Here is a 6,239-nt window from a genome sequence, read left to right as displayed (position 1 = left end):
GACTCACGCCCACCCGCAACTTCCTCGTGGGGCATGCGCAAGGGCGGGCGCCTGACGCCACGGCCCCACAGGGCTGCCGAGGATGTGGGAGACACCCAGTCCTCAAAACAGAGGGGCCATAGGGTTTGGGAGGGAAGGAAGGGCTCCTGTAGGTGTCGGCTGTCAGGCGGCATGGGCTTTGATGGTTAGGTTGAAGTTAGATGTCTGATGCTTCACAGAGAATAATCCCATAACATTAAAACTGGAATAAATAAGAATAGCAAATGATTTCAAGTTGAGCTGGGTGTAATCAGGCAAGCAGTCATCAAGCTTGCCTTCATTAAGAGCGTTACGGGAAAGCACCTCTCCTACCATGGCCGAGTGCCAGCACGGAGCACACTCCAAGGCCATGGCCTCGGTGCTCTCCTCGCTGCAGGCTCTGCCTCCAGGTTGGCTTGTGGCTCCAGCTTCTCACCTGCAGCATTAGGTGTGGGGCCATGGCTGGGCTCCCCTTGGTGCCTGGGGCAGGAAGGTCGGCACTGTGCTGGCTGCATGGCCTCACAGTACAGGGTCATCCTGAGCAGAGCAATGTGGTCAGACATCTCCTGTCAGTGCTGCCTCTCTCACATTCAAATGCAAAGCACGTTTTCAATAAATCTTTCCTCCTCCTGCCCAAAGTATCTGTGGGGGATGCAGAGGTGATCTGACGGCTTTAACAAAGCTCTTGACATACGTCATGGTTCAACTCCAGTTTCTGAACACTCCTACGTGACATAACCAAGCAGGTGGCACTTCTACAGAGAAATCAATTACCAAAGCAAGAACAGGTTACACCTTTTTTATTGTTTTTTTTTTTGTTTGTTTGTTTGTTTTTTTTTTGCAGGGCAATAAATATTATACATGAAAGCACGCTGGTGAGTCAGAGTGGGTCTCTGTGCCTACCCACTGTGTGTTTTCATGTGTTTTGTGATCCAGGCTCTGAATTCAATCCTGTATATTTGTGCTCTACCCAAGCATCAGCACAGTTTGAAAGCAGCGACGACTCTAGTACCAAGCAAATACAGACAAGTGTTTTCATGATACTTGGGGAACAAGAAAAGCCCCAAACCAACCATGAGCATGCCATGTACTTATGCTGTTTCTTTTAGTGACAGCCCCGGCTCTCATCCCCACACCTCTGTGCAGCATTTTAGGCAAATAGGGACCAAACCTCTATCCTGCTTCATTACTGTCAAGCCTGTTAGAGCTGTGCAACTTAGCATCTCGCTTTCATTTTAAGTTCAAGTTTCAAAACAATTTATTTTCTTTTGCTATTAGTATATCACAGCTAGAAGGAAAACCCAGCTTTTTACATCCACATCTGCATTTCTTGCTCAAGGTTCTACCCTGATCTTAGGCAAGCAGGGAAAGCAGCAGAGCTCCCCAGCCCTGAGAGCCTCTGCTCCTGGCCTCCCTGCCTTTGTGCCAGCTTCCCATCAGCCTCCAACCTGAAGCATTATGCCGCTCCCTATCTACAGAGTAACCTGGAGCAGCTCATTGCTTCATTATGGCTCACTAGATTCGGTACAGGAAGCTGAACTCATGGATGTCATTCTTGGCCAGAGCTCCTTCTCTCTTCTTAAGTATCATGGCTGCCGATATCTTGTAGTACATACAAAGAGCTCCCCGATTGCAAGGAGATTACAATAACAGAAAGAGCACAGCAGTCAAGTGCTTTGTTCTGCTTTGATCAGAGGCAGAAGTCATAATCTGCCCATCACTTAAAACTTCCCTGAGCACACGTCCTTGATTCTTGGAAGCCAGCTCTTCAAGGGAAGAAGTTATTACGAATCCTTAGTCAGGAGTGCTAACAAAGTTGAAGGACTCGCATTGAAGTCCCTGTTCAAAAGAGGCTCCTTGATAAGAGCACAATAGCAGGTACTATAAACTCAACAATTCACAGGGAAATCCCCATAGGAATAAGCTTTCTTGTGCACTTCAATAAGCCTTCAGCATTTTAACCATACGTGCTCCAGGGTCAGTTTTGTCCAGGTGGAAGAAGCACAGTAGCTTGAAAAGGGAAGCTCTTGTTTAATAAGAAAGGGCCTTATAATACTGCTAAAAATAATTACTGTGGAAAAGAGGAAGATGTGAGAGCATCACATGTACCACATTTTTCCTTTGCTTTCACACAAAACAGTCAGGGAAAAAAAAGCAGAAAAGGCAAGTGAAATTTTGCAGCGTATGTGCTATGCAGAGGAAATGAACTTTGCCAATCAGCACTTGTGGTAGAAAGCCTCGGTAATGGAAAGCTGTCCAGATACATCACAGCCATTTTTCTTCTGCTGACCCACTGCTGTCACTCACTTTTCCCAAATAGAAGAGCCACCGCTGCAGGAATGTGCCTACAGCACAAGCAAACTTCTGCTATTTCCAACACGTAGTGAATAGTGAAAGCATCCAAGTCCCCACCTCCTCCTACTTCTGCCACCACCTCACAGCAGAAATATGTTAGAAAGCGCAGGAGTGAGTAAATACTGGATAACAACACAGAGCACCCACTCTCCAAGGAGAATTCATAACCACACACCCTCTTACAGCACTGGGATCTGTTTGATTGGTGTTAATGTGAGCAGACACCCCTACCTGTATTCACCCAGATTACAAGCACATCTGAGTGCTTTTCATACAGACATGTCCAAGCTGAATGGAAACTATCCAAGCTGTTTATAGGGAAGTACATCACTAAAATATCATTGTGCAAGCGACCTAAAAACATCTTCTTCTGAGAAATAACCCCCTCTGCAGAGTGGATTAACCTTGTTAGGAAGTTTTTGTTTGTTTGTTTGATTGTTTTTCCTCCAGTACTTGTTGGCTTCAATATTTGCACATGGAAGAAGAGGTATAAAGAGTCATGAACTGAACTCAGCTGGTAACATTTCTCTGCTCATTAGTGGAAGTAAATGACACCTTTTTTATCCCACAAGAGAAAGGCAGAAGGCAGCTTTATTAAAGAAGTCCAAATGCCTTGTGATATTAAGCTGCTCAAACAAATGTAGGCTGTTCCCTCACAATGGCAATAACAAAGGAGAACACTTTGTGAGGAAAGAGGAAAATCCAGCAGTTTCGGGTTACAGAAAACCACTTTCGTCTTACAAAGGCAAACAACAATAACAAAAACCCCACAGACAGAAACCAAGAGATTTCTTGTCCCGTTCTTCCCCCCTGCCCATCCCCAACCTTCAGACTACAAAGCTGGCAAGAGCTGAAGGAGCTTCAACTCAGAAGAGATTAGAGTCTAAGTATGGTCTTGTTTACAGAAAATACAGTTGTGTTTAAATTTAAGTTTAAAGCAGAATTTTATGACTCAGAAACAGGGAAATTAATTAAAACTAGGCAAATGCAAAATGCACCCATACTATTCAGCAGTGTGTAACTTGGGTCCTGATAATGAGTTGATAATATGATGCTTACTGCTCAGAAAGCCCCAGGGCTTCTTGCCAAAAACAAAGGTGTTTTAATAATCTGGGATTAAGCTTCTTCAGTTACCTTCACAGCAAACTGAGTCTCTGTGATCTCCTGTTTCGATGCACCACTATCCATGCAGCCACTGCACAGGAGAGCCCAACGTACACATTCATGCAGGAAAAAGAGAGCAGGTCTCTGCCCTTCAGAATGCAAACTAATACCTACAGTCACCCTCACCATCCCCTATTTAGCTCCTGCTGGCTCTTCCCTTGTAAGGGAGCTCTCAGTCTCCTGTGGTTTCCATGCCAAGTGAGTGAAGGCAGAGCTGCAAACACTCTGGTTCTCCACAGAGCAGGCTGCACTGCTTGCAATGGCTACACCAGCACTCCCTGTCAGCAGCTGCTGTGAGGATGACAAAGGATGAATTTTTGTTTAATGTTTACAGACATGAAAAAGGGACCTACCTGACCTCAGGGGTCTGCTGGAGCCCCGCCCTCCCTGCTATAGGCGTGAGCAGTGCCAGAGTGCAACTGAGGACAGCCAGGTCCCCATAGATCCTGCCTAATCAGGCATTCTGCTATTTGGCACGAGTGATTGTGTCATGGGGAAGGTCATTTTCCATCTGGTTCTTATCCCAACAGGACAGTATTGCTCTGTGCTACCTGGGGAACTGAGACAGTCCTTACGCTCTCTTTGACCAAAAAGGCTCTGATTCAGCCAGGACTGAGGACTTCATTTTGCAGAGTTCCACAGAAGTTCAAGCTGTTCTAATCGCAAAACCACAGTGACACTGAGAAACTACAACAGTGTAAACGTAAGCAAGTTAGCCTTTAAGGATGTGTGTCATCAGGTACAAAAATGCATGTGTAAAATAAATTAATTAAGGTATGAAATAGCATGTTTGAGAAGTAGCTCTTTGGGTCTGCCTTCTGCCTGACATCTGCTGCGTGTTTGTCCAGCCAGCTTGGGGAATTGTTCAATATGACTAAGGGCTGACAGCCTACAAGTGGGTTTTGTTCGTCAGAATCTTGCTTTGATTTGAGTAATCCACAGTTAATTCACATTGTGCTTGGTTTCTATGCTGCAGGCTTGCAAAAGTCCTGAGGATTACTTCCATGCGGTCAATCAGAGAGGGGGACAAACTTCTTTCTGCTTTGAACCCTTCAGTACTCCCTTGGCATCCAGATCAACATGCTAACACAGCAAAGAACAAAATAAATGAGCCTTGCTTTTCTTTGTCATCTTTGTGAGATGCATCAACTTGCTGGGATAACAGATGAGCCCTAGAACCAGTACTGGCAGCAGGATTTGGTGACTTGAGGCTAGAGACAAAGGATGGCAGCTCCCAGCTGGCAAAAGCAGGGCATCAAATCAGCTCTAACTGTCCTATACAATAGTGTGAGTACTGTTTTGACATGGATTTATATATATCATGCAACACTGATTTCAAAGGGAGTCAGGCCCAAAAAGCAGAAATTGTATGTGCTCAGTAGAGGGACTATTACTAAAAGCCTCCAAAATGTCCATGTGCAGCAGGGTCATGTTGGCCTCCTGTGGAATGGCTACTAATCATGTTGGAGTAGTTTTCTTGCCAAATGCAGCATTTTTGGCAGATTTATTTGTTCAGAGACAGCTATGTATCTACCCTTGCTGAAGCATCCACAGACATAGATTGTGCTGGTGTGCACACAAATCAGACAGCAACACGGAAAGTGCAAACTCGAGGTTTTCAGGAAGCAAAGTTCAACAGGACTCAATTCCAGAAACCTGCCAGGTTGACATTTGAAGGTGGGAGGGGGAGTTCAGGAGAAAACAAACAAATCCAAAAGCCCCCACAACCTAAAACAAGAACCAAACCTGAAAACCTTTGAACCTCAAATCTAAATGTGGTGTCCACGTCGGTTTGTTTCCTTTTCCTTCAAACCTTAAAAAGAGCAATTTTCTGTAAGTGCAAGCCTTAAGACTTCCCCTTTTACAGCTCCTCCGCCAGTATATCTTGTCTTCTATGTATGGCACTGGGAGAGGGCTCAGACTGAGGGGAGGACTGACTCCTAACTATGCTCCGTGAGAGAAGGCAATCGCATGGCACAGGTTCTATGCTTGGCCCATTCAGCAGGCATGCTAATGCATAGAGGGAGCTGTAGATTATGTCATTGCACAGCTGAGTCCTTGTTTATAGAAGTACTAGCAGGTGTCACTGACAACTCTGGGATAACCTTTGGAAATAAGCAGGTAGGCCTGGAAAAACCCACCTATACACTGTCCCTGAGAAAGATCTGTCCCAGGGTATGGTGAACATCGTGCTAGGCAGTCTGTCTCACTCAGCACTGCACTTCTCCAACCCAATATCCATGCCCCTTTACACCTCCAGGCACTGGGATGAGCTAGCCATGCTGTTTTGCTCTCCTTCCAGTCTGGTCCTTTCTGCCCTGTCCACTGCCATGCCTTCTGAGGAGTACCTGCATCTATGTAACCATCCAAAAGTGTCTCCAACCAGCTGGGAAGATCTCATTTCTGGTTACACTCTTTTTCTTGGTGGCACCATGGTGAGGTCTCCTCATTTCATGATCAATTACAGCTCCCCTTCCCTTCTAATTTCCAAATGGCAGGGACAAGCTGGGAGAAGGGCATCCTACAGATAGTCTCTGCATGCACAACCTGTGGCCTTTTGCTGCTGACTTTCATCCTACTGTCCTTATTCCGGTCCTTTGTGCCATCACCTCTCCTTGTGCTGCAGCCTGAATGATCTTTGCAGTGACCAGCCCTTCGGATCAGCCTAAGTCTGATTAAAGCCTGTTTTCCTTCTGGGTGAG

Source organism: Coturnix japonica, chromosome 1 (assembly GCF_054131305.1).
Source record: "Coturnix japonica strain WE chromosome 1, WE-NBRP24, whole genome shotgun sequence".
In the NCBI taxonomy this organism is placed as follows: Eukaryota; Metazoa; Chordata; class Aves; order Galliformes; family Phasianidae; genus Coturnix; species Coturnix japonica.
The sequence above is the reverse complement of the archived record's forward strand: the minus strand, read 5'-3'. Positions refer to the sequence as shown.